This window comes from Xiphias gladius, chromosome 14, assembly GCF_016859285.1.
Source record: "Xiphias gladius isolate SHS-SW01 ecotype Sanya breed wild chromosome 14, ASM1685928v1, whole genome shotgun sequence".
Taxonomy (NCBI): Eukaryota; Metazoa; Chordata; class Actinopteri; order Istiophoriformes; family Xiphiidae; genus Xiphias; species Xiphias gladius.
In genome coordinates, this window is record NC_053413.1 from 419,333 (window position 1) to 433,520 (window position 14,188).

The 14,188-nt window shown below is 37.6% G+C and overlaps 1 protein-coding gene across 7 annotated transcripts in view; it reads right to left on the reverse strand.

The window, feature by feature from the left end:
- Nucleotides 1-14,188, reverse strand: part of fam110b (family with sequence similarity 110 member B) — a 63,781-nt gene that overhangs the window by 8,174 nt on the left and 41,419 nt on the right. For 4 of the 7 annotated variants that reach the window (XM_040142923.1, XM_040142925.1, XM_040142924.1 and 1 more), the window contains 2 exons: nt 11,964-12,043; nt 7,640-7,759 (listed from right to left, as the gene is read on the reverse strand). The gene's annotated coding sequence lies outside the window, so the exon portion shown is untranslated. Of the gene's footprint in view, nt 1-3,135; nt 3,398-5,401; nt 5,748-6,771; nt 6,855-7,639; nt 7,760-11,963; nt 12,044-14,188 lie in introns of those variants that run through there. The other 3 variants (XR_005708718.1, XM_040142927.1, XM_040142928.1) reach the window with 3 other exon arrangements.

A 14,188-nucleotide genomic window follows, 5' to 3' on the forward strand; every position in this document is an offset into this window, starting at 1 on the left:
CAGGCTTAGTCTGCTGCTGGAGCAGTAGGGCTTTCAACAAATATTCTAAATCCGAATATATAATTGAATTGTAAAAAAAACTAACGACCCCCTCCCCCCAAAAAAGCAAAAAAGATATTTGATCGTGAAAATTAATATTTGATTTTGCAAATAAAAGCAGCACCTACTGCAAGTTTTTTCGCACGAGCCTGGACTGCTGCACTGAATGAACTGCATGACGGACAGGAGTCACAACAGCACTTTCACAGATTGATTCAACAGCTACCGTGAAGTAATGATGGCAGAGAGTTCACAACCCAACTCGGCCCAAAAGAGAGTTTCTCTCTCTCTCTCAACCCAGCCGGTCTGGGCAGACAGCTGTCCACCACGAATTGGGTTCTGTTCAAGGTTTCTACCTGTTAAAAGGGAGATTTTCCTTGCCACCGTAACCAAGTGCTTGTCCATGGGGGAATGTTGGGTATCTGTAAATATAACCAAAAAGAATATGGTCTAGACCTGCTCTATATGAAAAGTGCCCTCAGATAACTTCTGTTAGGATTTGGCGCTATACAAATAAAATTGAATTGAATTGAGCTGCACTCCGAAAAATCTAAAATGCTCCATTTGGAAATACCTGGGATTTTGGTCAGTAGACAGCAAAATTGTGGAATCCCGAGTTAAAGTTGTGTGCAAGCTATGTAAGCTCCAGTTAGCCTACCATTCCAGCACTAGTAACCTGACAGCATCTCGAAAATATGCACCCAAGTAGTTATGTCTTTCATTGTATTGGTTTGCCTTCTTATGGACATAATGCCCAAAATTAAATATTTGAAGGGTTCGAACATATATATTTTATTTTATTTTTTTTAGAAGGAATAATCAAATAAATACTTGTTCGTAAGCAGCCATCTCTTAACTGCTCGCTGTGGTTAAACGGTTATTTAACAAACGACACCTTGAGCCGGGGTATGTTAATAATTATGAACAAGACTCTAACCTTCCATTCTTTTCAAAAGCCCTAGAAAGAGTTGTCGCTAAGCAGCTTTCAGCCCATGTATCTAACACAAATCTCTTTGAACCTTTTCAATCGGTTTTTAGGGCCTTTCACTTCCCTGAAGCTGCACTTACTAAAGTGGTAAATAATCTCCTGCTCACTATGGATTCAGATTCCACCTCTGTGCTTCTCTTACTTGATTTCAGTGGAGCTTTTGATACCATAGATCATTGTGTACTCCTAGACTGATTGGAAAACCAATTTGCCGTCTCTGGCCTGGCTGTCACATGGATAAAGTCTTATTTACCTGAAAGAACTCTGATGTGTATTATTATAGGAAACACACTATCTTTTCTGGTGTGAAATATGGAGTACCACAGGGCTCTGTTCTTAGCCCTCTGCCTTTCTCTCTTTATATTTCCCCTCTTGGCCAAATTATACGCAGTCATGGAATTAATTTCCACTGCTATGCTGATGCTACCCAACTGTACGTGCCTGAAAAGGTGACCTCTAATTATTAAATTAGATGCCTGCTTGTCTGCTATGAAAAGCTGGATGTCACAAAATTTCCTGCTAAACCACTCCAGCAATGATTCAAAGTCCTTCTATTTCCTCTCTCAGGAAACACTTGACAGTACACTTTTAGCCTCACGAACGGTTAAGGAAGGATCATCAGTACGGTGATTCTAAAGTGCTGCTAACACATTAATATGGCTTTCAGAGTTTGTCCCCTATACTGGTGTATTTATTGAGATGTTTTTTTGCACTCAGACAAAAATAAAAACACAGCTTTGGATCAACTTTTGGCACTCTCAGTCTAAAAAAGTCAGTCTTTCAAAAAAACTATATCAAGGGGGAAAAAAGTATAGAGAGATGTAAAACAGTAGAAAGAAGTAAAGCAGTCGAAAGTAGTGTGCTGTTTTCCTCCACTGAGAAGGGAGACAGAGAGAAGTAGATTGAGTAGGAGCAGAAGCTTCCAGGCTTTGTGGAAAATCTTTATGGACAATCTGCTGATTCATGCAGATCCAGTCCTGTTAACTGGTGAAATAAACAGTGGTTTAACATCATGCCAGCTTTTCATTATAGCTGCTTTATTTTCTTGTGATAGATTTCTAGTACTCTGATGTGCTGAGTCATCCCACAGTGATGCCAATGTATGCTCTGCTATACTGACTCACTCTACTTCATTATCTGCTTTTGTTCAACTGTTTTATATTGTGCTGACTTAAAAGTGTTTCTTTCCTCCATAGTTTTATGTCCTTGTGGTGGACCTTTGCTATCTGTGTTTTAACATCTTAAGTGCTTTGTACTGTAAATTATGCTATTACTATACTGTAAATCTTCTTAAGTTTGTTCGACTTAAAAATAGTTCTCCTGCTGCCTAAAAAAGGTGAGTTAACTGAACTAAAGTTGGATGGTTAGGTCAAAGTTGTTTTATGAGTTCTGAAAATGTAAAACTAACCCAGTTAAGTAAATGGAACATGAAAAAAACAAGTTTGCTCAAGTTGAATCAACAATTGTTAAATCACACTGACATTTTTACAGACAGATTTGCTTTCCATTTACCTTTTCTTAATGCTTAATGAGTCAGTTCTTAATCTGACATGAAGAATTTACAGCTGTAGCTGTTGAAGCCGTTTTGTACCAGTGACAGAACAAAGACAACATGTGAGGCTATTCCCAGGGACTTTATTATGTTATAAATGTACAGGGGCCAGGACTGAATACTAACTTAATACTAATTTTCATTGTGGTTAGCGTTGTTTTCATTATTCATTATTATGAAAAGTAACAAACAGAACTTATTTTACATTGCATTAAAGACACACAGCAAGTTTACATTATGTCTTTTTTCTTCAAACTAGAAAAAGGGAGAATTTCTGGAGAGTTTTAAGAGTTTTAAACAATGCATGCTGGGAAGTCTTTTACTGTGCTAGTTTTTCTTTTTAAATTTCATTTAATGAGTTGAATGAACTCCCAGCAGTTCATTCATTCAACTCATTTAAAATAAAAAGTCATGTTTATAAGTTCTGAATTGTTCTGAAAAGGAAAACTAATTTTTTTTTAAGTTGAATAAACTTGAAATTAACAGAACTTACATATTTATATTTAGTTAATGAGAAACAATTAGTTGATTCCACTGAATGCCTGTATGTACTTACTATTGTTGTTGCTGTCATTAGTCTCTCATTCTTGGGCAACGCGGGTGTGTCAGGCTCACTCAGTTCATAACTGTGCAGCCTGACCTTTCCAAAATACAGGAAGTTACATAATTCATAGGGTGCCATTTTTGATCCAGTTCCAGGTTGGCAAAACACCCAGATTTACTATAAGCTATGTAATACAACTGAAACCACAAGCAAAGGACTCAAATGCACAACTGAGACAAAAACAAGGTTCCAAAAATACCAGGTCTTTACTAGAAAAATGGTTTGATACACAAGCAGGCAATCAGGAACAGGCAGACAAATCCAGAAGGCTTAAATTAGGTGAGGTCAAAAGACTAGAAAAAAATTCACATGGGAAAACACTAACACAAGGAAAGGCTTGAACCCCTATCACAGAGAACGAAGATGAACTGGCACAGAGGGAGGGCAGCACAGAGACTAAATACATTAGGAGAGGGGAGACAATGAGACACAGATGCAACAAACCAGGGGCGGGGCAGTCAATCACAGTTATGGGAAACACATGAGGGCAGGAAGTGGGGATCTGAAATGAGAGGAAAAAAATATAAGGGACACAAAATAAAACAGGAAATGCACACAACTGAATGGAACAAAGAAAACACAACTGGACATGACACTATGGGACAAACAAATCAAATCCACTGAATCTTTTATCTGTCTAAAATGACAAACATCACCAGTCACAAATTGTAAGGTATCAGCTTTAGGTAATCTATGTTAAATTAATGAGTAATTTTACTAAAATATTCAAATGAAACATGGCTGTTGTTTGGTGGATTTGCTCCCTGAAAGCTGGTGTCTCTACTGGATCAAAGGTTTTTTGTTAGTAAAAATGAAACCACTCTACGATAGCAAGTGGATTACGTGTTTTTGCAGGACAAGATCAAATGATCGGTGAGTCTTCCCTACTGAAACATTCAGCTGATCACATTACATCTCCTTATATAACTTTAATTCAAATAATATCACTATTGTGTTGTTAGATCCTATTAGTTCTGAATGAGGACCTCCAGTATTTGGAGCAAGTAGCTGGTGAAAAATAGGGATTGAAAGACAGTAGGATACAGCTGTTATTTCAGTCTGACAGATACATATTTCAATAACGTTTCATATGTTAGGGCGCTCATTTCATTGTCATGGTGTAGCTACAGGTTGACTCTTTAATGTTTTTATAACTGCTGTTGTCTACAAATGTTGAAAGTTAAACCTAAATAGCTTTCGTGAGGAATTTGAACGGACTCTGACTGGATAAGCAAATTCAGACAAACTTTTTTCAAACCAAAATCTTTGTAACAATCACTTTTATCTGGAAACTAATACTTTCAAAACTAAAACTTTTGTTCAATTTTGTGTTCAGACCATGTCACATTGTTGGCAATCTAACCATACCATTCCGTCAGCTCATCAATGCTATCTTCAGGTAACATGTTCAGTATGATTTGCACAATACTCAGTTCAGTTTGCTGGATTATCCTATCATCTATTTAACTAGCCAAAAAAAGCATGAAACAAAACAAAAATATAGCCAGAAGCAGCATTTTGCTGGTTCTAACCGTAGAAGGAAGCAGCTCAAGTCACCCAAAATTAAAGCTACAAGCAGCAATGAGCAGGTTTCAGACTTGAGCAAAGTCACTTAAGGACGTTTATATTCAGTTTAAAGAAGGAGTGAGACCAATCACAGACTTGTTTCATCATTTCATCATCATCATTGTTGTTTTCATAAATATATTGAAAAACTAAGAATAACAGCTTTCCTTCAGTACACTCATAGCGAAGTCGGGGAACAAAATTTCTCAAGTACGACTTGAGTTATGCCCCAATATGTCATAGATCAGGCACAAAAAGTTTTGTGAGTCTTCGAGCACCTTTAGCTCCTCAAAAATGTTATTCATTTTTGTTAAAAAGAAAAATAATAAACACCAGTGGGTGTTTGGACCACACACACACACACACACACACACACACACACACACACACACACACACACACACACACACACACACACACACACACACACACACACACATACACATACGTTGAAGTACTTCTATATTTGTGAGGACACTCATCAACATAATGGAGTAATGGAGTTACACAGGAAAAGGTCTGAATGCTTTTATTTTTGCAAATAAGAGATTTCAGTTTTTGATTTTTAATAAATTTGCAAAAATTTCTAAAAGCATCTTTTCACTTTATCATTATGAGTTATTGAGTGTAGATTGAGGAGCAAAAGTGGCAGTTTTATCCATTTTGAATTAAATCTACAACACAATAAAGTGTGCAGACAGTGAATGGGTCTGAATACTTTCTGAAGCTACTGTAGTTCGGCATTTCTCTTCTACAGTTTCTTGCTACTCATCGGTACAGAAACACATAGATACAGATAAATCTACAAGAAGTTGATTCCTGTTGTTTTTGTTATTTCTAGTGAGATGAATACATTTTGAGATTAAGACGCGAGGGATCCTATCATGTTTTAGTTGATGTGAACAGGAAGTATAATGTTGCCATGGAGTAATGTTGTTGTTCCGACTGAGGTTCTTGGGAGTTGGAACTTGGCAAGTTCAATTCAGGTGTCCAGACTCCTGAGGATGGGAGATGCAGTATGATCAGTCTACAGTTGGGCAGTCCTTACTGCCATCCATGCAAACTTGGCTCTGATGACTAAGCTACACTTTTCAGCACCACTGTGCAATTGTTCTATGGCAAATAACTCAACTCAAAGGTCCATTAACAAAAAAAAAGTTAAATTAATAAATAATTATTATTGAAATGTGCTGATGTCTTTATATAAGGAGTCCACAGACAAACTTAATGTCAGACAAAGCAAGTTGGCAGCAATAAATATTAGATTTACATTATGAGACCAAAGTTTATCTTGTCTATCTTGTTTATCTTCTTTTTAATTCTCTACAGAGACTTGAGAGCCAAAGAGCTTCTCCTCAGGATGATAGATGTTGACAGGCCAATCATCTCAAGAACCGGGCTGCTATTTGCTGAGATGACCTCCCGCTCTCACTTGAGCCAGCAGGTCTTCAAATCTTGTCTTCAGAGATGTGAAGCAAATTTTCAAATAGGCATTATTTGATTAAATTGACCACATATCCAAAATCCAAATGTTTTGTTTGTTTTGAGTGACAGCAGTGTCAGTTTTGAGCCTGACTAAACTTTGGTATCTTTGCTGGTTGATACAAAATGCATGTTGGGATACTTGGCAACCCCAAAGTCCAGCTAACATGTAAAGACGATAAAGACTTTGGTCATCTTGGACTGCATTTTCTTCTAAAATCTTCCAGTGTGGGTGGAGATTGTTTAGAGTGCAGACATCATTAAAGAAACTGAAGAAAAGGCTCAGTAACCTGCTGCTTTTCACCAATACACATCTAACAAACTTCTCCACTGCAGACACTCTGCTCACTGTGATCACCACTCTCTGCCACAGTCCATGGAATGATGTAAACAGCAACACATAGATCTGTCTAGTGCTGTGGTTGTAATATCAGCGAATTAAATCTCACACTGAACTATAAATAAAAATCTGTGCTGTAATTATCTATAGATGTACTGCTGTTAACCTCTTGCATCAGGTATAAATCTAGCTTAACTCACGTTGTGGTGCAGGTATCTGACATCTGTGTGTTCCCTGGTGAAGTATTAGAAGCAGTTTGTGTCAGTCAGGCTTTCTTTTTGGCCTGCAAGGAAATGTACTGTCAAAGACCTGCCACTGCAATGAACTTTATGGATTAGGACCAGGATCCACTGTTATCTTAAGAAGTGACTATACATTAAATTCACCAACTCAAAAAAAAAACATATTCAGGGTAAAGTTAATTTTTTAAACAGAGTTATATAGTAGACAACAAATTTGAAAAAGAGCGAGACAAAGAGAGACAGTTAGAGAAGAGAGAGCAACAAACAAAAGAGTGAGCTTTGGAAAGAAGCATCAGCCCTTTTTCAGTTTTCCATTCGACTGCACAACTCATTTCCAACGCTTATTCAAAAAGTCACCATGATGAACAACCAGAGGACTCTATATTGTTGTGCTAACATACACAAAATGCTCTTTTAGTTTCTGATTTAGATACTGATTTAGTAACTGCATCCCTTTAGTTCCTGTTCCAGTTTTTGGTCAAAAGGTCTGTTGGTCAACATTTGTGAGTACACTGAGAGCAACTCTTTCGATTTATGGGAATTGATGATATTAAAAGACATACAGTATTTGGATGGGCACTGCTAATTCAATATTCGAGGATTATCCCGCTGAGGTATGGTCGCGTTTACAAAGTTAAAACTCAAAATAAAAACTTTTTCAATTACTTTTTTCTTGTGGGATTAAAATAAATGAAATCTCTTGTTTACCTTCACTTCTTTCCTTTGGTCTTATGCAATATTGACTTTTCTTTGATCAGTATTACTTATCAAAGAGAAACAGGGAAGGCATCTCCCATTTTGTCATAAAAAAAAAAAAAGGTTTTACCAGTGGTCGTGATTCAGTCTCCTGTGTCCTCCTATGCTCCAAGCTTTTGCTATTGGCTGTCAGAACAGGACGCGTCCCTCTTCTCTTCCAGGTGCTGTAGGTTGTCAATGGGTGTCACAGCTGATAATGCAAGAAACACAATCGACAATAAATTGGGAAAGAATCATCCACAGCAGCTGTCAGAATCTCTGCGTAATGATTGGTCAAATTGACATATTTAATATTCAATGGTAACAGCCAGCAGCTCCTCCATTTGGGTTTTGCTGGTTCTGTCTTGATTCAAGACATGGCAGTTTCCCTAAAGGTGAATTAAGTCTAGAAGCTGGTTACATTCTTAAACTGAACAAAAAAAGAAACAAAAAACAGCAGAAGTGAACAGTGGGCTTTGGAGAACTCAAGCCCTTTAGGGACATGGCACCAAGACAATCCAGGGAGAATTAGAATTACCACCTTGCAGTTGTATTTCAAGTTGCAGTTTACATCCATGTCTGTCATCCCTGTCGTCCATGTCATCCATAAAGTGGACGTATGTACCAAAACTAATCTGATTGTATATCAGCAGTGTCTCAGAGCAGGAAACCAGTTCTCAAAAGGAGATAAGACTATTTTAAGATGCCCTTTACTATCCCAAATCCTGTCAAATAGAAGCCCTGGTGAGACCAGAAAGTGACACTGAGAGATTCTTTCATGTGTGAAAATAAATGTGAAATAAATGTTGCTGAAACCATAGATAGTATTTACTAAAATCAATTAGTTAGTGCAGCCCCCTAAGTCATCAGTCGAGAAGCCCTGAAGTTGAATCTTATTTTGTCAGTTGAACCATTGCACATTTTTTGCTGTGTCACTGTACAAAGAGCAACGCAGGATATCAGCATGACAGGCTCCAAACGTTTACAAACTGAGTCTTGTCTCAAAATGACCTAACTACAAAACTATCTGTGATGGAAACAGAGCAGGGAGATGGAAATGGAGGACAGCCCAAGGCAGAGGAGCATGACATGTTTCTGTTCAATGCTCCAGTGCTGAAAGAAATGCTGAATGTACAGGCAGGTGGAGCAACATGAGCACAACTGAAGGGAGTACAATTACTAAGTGCATACAAAGCAGACCAAAGCTTGACTGAGAACAGTCTTGGATTCATGGTTCAAAGTGGCTCCGAAAAAGTGTTCATAGATGGGTGTGGTCCAAGTGAGGGTGCCAGAAGTAGTTGGTTTGCAGTTTCAATCATTTCCATTCACTGTAAAACATTATGTAAAACTACAGACAGTCTTGCAATGGGAGGGAGGGACAGGGATGGATGTGGCCATGGTGACCTCACTCTTTCTCAATTTAAAAAAATGTGGGGGAAAACAAAAGAGGAAGAGTTCAAGAGATTTGGTTGGGGTTGGGGTTTCAAGCATGGCAGCATGGCAGATAGTCCACCTTGCTGAGCTGTGCACCACAGACTTTCAGTCACTTTGAATTTCAGTTATCTTCACACACTAATTAGTATCCTTCTAGTGTTTAAGCATCAATCACAGTAATGTGAACATTAATAAGTACCTTCTGAGTTGCCCTAACACCATGCACATCAAGAAATCATGCAAGAGCAACTGCACCATGAGTTCAGCAGGTCCCATGGAGCTAGCCCTTATTAGCAATACTGGTGCACACAACCCTGCCACTTAACAAGCCATTTAAGAAATTACAGATAACATTTTAAAGGTATAATATGTAACATTTCTGCATTCAAATTTCAAAAATGACTGGAACAATGTTTTATATTTTGTTGACTTGTGTACTTATATTATCCCAAATGTTTCCAACAATGTTCAAACACAGGAAATTCAGATGTATGTATTCAATATAACAGTACATCTGATTTTGGTCAGCTGTTAATGCAGTCCTTTAAAATAGCTGTAATTAAACCTATTCTTAAAAAGCCTACTCTTGATCCAGATGTTTTAGCCAACTACAGACCCATATCTAACCTTCCCTTTCTCTCTATGATCCTTGAGAAAGCTGTCGTCAACAAGTTGTGTGACTTTTTACATGATAATAACTTATTTGAGGATTTTCAGTCAGGATTTAGAGTGCATCATAGCACAGAGACAGAACTGGTGAAAATGACCTTCTTAATGCATCGGACAAAAGGACTTGTCTCTGTACTTGTCCTGATCTTAGAACTGCATTTGATACCATTGACCATCATATCCTATTACAGAGACTGGAGCATTTAATTGGCTTTAAAGGAACCGCTCTGAGCTGGTTTAGGTCCTATCCATCCCAGCCTATTCTCATCAGATTCCATAACTTCAATAAATGGCAAATGGACTGCACTATAGCGCTTTTCTAGTCTTAACCACTCAAACTGCTTTACACTATATGCCACATTCACCCATACACACACACATTTACAACACATTAAACACCAGATTGGGGAGCAACTGCAAAAGCTGGCTCGATATACTAGGGTCCCAATGTCTTGGAAAAATGCTCACCACGTGTTTTGAGAATGACCTAACCATTTCCAACTCACTCTTCAGGCTAGCTAAAAAGCACAAGGCAACATGGATGCATCCCAGGGCCAAGCCATACCACCCATTAGATTATGTGATTGATGTTCACACGACAGTCGTTTTACCCTTCACCTTCATTTTCTCTTCCAAATAAGTTTGACTGAAGTTTGTTTCCAACTCATCGGATCATGTGCTTGTTTGTTTACCGTCTGACTAAACTTGGTGAATAAAATTAGTGAGTATTACTGATAAAAATAATGGCCAAACCTACTAAATAAATCCGAGGTTGTAATAAACTTGAATTATCCCTTTAAGTAAACCTAATTCAAAACAAAGTCATTATTGTGATCAAACAATGTAACATTTACATTTTCAAAGTCAAGTCGGGGTCACCAGTATTTATCAATACTTAAAACAGTTAGTTATGTTTTCTTCTACAGTATGTCTAACCTACGATTATAAGATTTAAATACTTTATTTACAGCCAGTTACAGCACACTCCTGCCCACCTTTTTTACGTTTCAATGTGGAAGAAGAGGGCTGAGGAGCAGTGTTTCAATGCTGTCTGTGGTTTAGGTTTAAGTCTACTGCACCTGTAACCTCACCCAGCAGTGATGTCACAATGTCATGTATGATGTAACAAGCCCTATACGTCATTGAAGAATGATCAGATGTTAAACCAATGAGGTCGGAAAAATGAGGATTTTCAGCTGCTTTTAAGTTCTTTTTCAACATGTTGACTTTTTTTTTCCTTCACTGTATCTACAGCTGTAGGCTTATGTCCATGTCCATAGGATCTGACAGTGTCGCAGTTTCACTATCCACTGGAAGCTTTTCAGAAGTGCAGCGTCTCCTCTTCAACAGACACATTTCTTACAGCAGATCACTAGATGGTAGCAGATACTTTGTGGTTGAACCTTTTATTGCTTCTAACTTTCATTTTAAATGTCAGTACAGTTGATCTCACTGCACAGCTGCTGTCATTAAACTGGATTTTTGTTTGTCTGACAGACATGATCATAGAATAATGATGTTATCTGCAGTTCAGCAGCTTGGTAATGATTGCTAACAACATTTTGTTGAAATTTTAGTCAACATTTTTATGAGCCACCACCAATTTTCATCCAGTTGTCTGACAACAGAAAAAGAGAAATATGTAAATGAGAACACATGTTGAATTCATCTGCATTTAAACACTGAGAGGATGATCACAGAAAACAGGAGACTGAACACAGGTTTAACAGAACGTTTCCCTCCCTCATTATACCTCTTTTCTCTGTCACTAATTATAGCAGAAAAAGAAACTAGTTTTGCTGTTTATGTGTGAAGAAAAATTTGAAAAAGCAAATGAAAAGCATCATTAAATATTTATTTTAAGTCAGTTGTACACAAACAAAACATTTTATACACACTTCAGAGTTGCTGTTCCTGCAAAAATAGACTCGATATGTAAATACAGCAGAGCAGGGAAAAGAGTCAGCAATGAGACGCTCCAGACACAGAACTAGTGGACACAGACACAGACACAGACACAGACACAGACACAGACACAGACAGACAGACAGACACACAAACACACACACACACAAACACACACACACACACACACACACACACACACACACACACACACACACACACACACACACACACACACACACACAGCTAGAATGGCAGTGGATCGTCTCTGGCAGCCAAGACAGAGCATTAATGGAAAGGTGCAGGGTTTAGTCGCTTTCCCTGTCTAGAGCTCTATAAGTGAACCCATGACCTTTCAGTGACTTTTCATAATAACCCAAGCCCAATTTGCCCGAGGCTAGTATTACCTGGGGTTGTCTTGTGATTTGTAATAATTGCAGAGGTCAGCTTTGCTCTCAATCCCTTGTGAATCTGCCATGTCCATAATCTGAAAGTAAAATATAAATTCACAGTTTAAAGATGAAGCAAAGCTTTGATGAATGAAGCAGAACCAAAAACATGTGGAATTAGAACCAGAGGAGTGGATGTAGTAATGTTTCATGTGATACCTGCTAATTACACTTACTATTATTTAGCACCTGTTATGTTTAAATTCAAATTCATGGACATGAGGGTAAACTCCTAAATCATTTGGATGACGTCCATCTGATACAATGTACGTTATTGTAACATCATTACTGTAGTACCAGCAGGGGGCCACTTAAATTCATTTGCATTTTAATTTTGACACCCAGGAGATGTTGTGTGCACCACCAACCACCAGGTGGAATTTGTGAGTAAGGTGGAACCTATGAAAATGCCTCTGGGAACCCAACTTACTGTACATGTTAGTGTAGTCCAACAGTACATTTCACTGCAGCATTGTAACTAAAAAGGTACAGGTACAGCAACATAACAAACAAGCTGACACTGGATGCCTAAAAACATAACATACAAGTAATATGCAGTAGGAGGGAAAGAAACAGACTGGCCAACTATAGTGTCCGAATACAGCAGTGTGAGAATAATTTTTTTTAACATAAATATATAAATTAATTGATGTATTACATTTAATGCTGAATTCATAAGAAAGCCTGGATAATTAATAATTTGTTGTAGAGAGGAAATTATGAGAAAGCATTAAAGTTAACTCAAAAACCCTAACTAAAAAAAAAAAAAAAAATTAAAAATAGCAATTTTTTAAGAGAGTCTTTGGACTTTTTCACCAGACGAGGAAAATATTGTGGTTTTTGTTTACTGCGTTTGACATTTACCATCAGTAACATCTTACAAACTGCAGTATGTTTGTCTTCTATAAATGTAGAGTAAATGCTGAAATCAGTTAAAGCAGAAGGTGTGTTCACAGACATCTGCTAATTGTCTTCGCAGGTAAGAAACATACTTGAGAAATATGTTCCTGCTTCCATATTTTGTCTGGCCAGTCACACAATATGCTGAGTTCTTTTCCACTGATGTTTTGGGTCATTGTCTCGCTGTAGGATGAACCCCTGAACAACCAGTCTGTCTTCCTTTGTTACTTGCCTTTTTCCTCACCATTCTGATATCAATAGTACTACTACCTGCAATACAGTATTGTCCTAATAAAGCATCCGAAGGTGAGGTAACACAGTTGGTTTCAAGACTGCCTTTGTACAGACAGAGGGTTTGTAAGTCATCGACAAAAGTTGGGGCACCTGTAGGAATCATTTAGATTAACTTTTTGGCTTCATTTACTTCTATTGCTGCAGGAAAGATGTAAATTGTTAATCCCTGAAAGAGGCCTGTTTTAAATGAACTTTACATGGTTTTTCAGTTTTTGGTGACCTAAACTTTTTTTTTATGGGCAGTTTACTGCTGACCAGTAAAAAACCTTAAATGGTACATTTTAAATTTAAAGACCAATCAATATTAGTCCTTATTTATCCAACACAGAGAAAGTAAAATGTCCCTTGACTGTCAGTAGACAGTATCATCAAAAAAATAGTAAATGTGATTTGGAGATTTGTGTTTAAAAAAAACCCAAAGTCAGTTACTGTGTGTCGGAGGATTTAAATAATTAATGTGCATTCACATCTAGCTGGAATATGCAGAGGTTCGGAGAGGTTCAAGTGTGATCCTCTGCCAATGAGCTGGTATAAAAATGAAGGAACTGAAAACATGGAGGGTGCTTCTGCCATTGCGCGTTTCATTTATGTATTTAATTTTTTATTTATTTATTTGCTCTGGCTATTGAGAGCTCCAAGCTTTGGGCTACACTGCACAGCAGCAGCTCTTATTCTATTCAACTACATTTCACGTCACATCTTGATTTGATTTAGAGATCATTTTGGGTAACTGGTCAGTTCTGGTATTGAGCTTTGCAGGTGTAACAAAGATAACTGGACTGACGCAGGACTTTGGCCAGGGGTAAGAACATCTTCAACATTCAAACTTGTTTGTGTCATTTTTTGCACAGCATATAGGATGGATATTTGTCTGTTTTATAGCTACTTGGAATTCTATTCTTTCTATGTGTTGGGTTCTATGTAAAGGAGAGAATCCAGGGAATGTAGGGGCTTGTCTTGGCTTTTTTATGAAGTGATTTATAAATTTA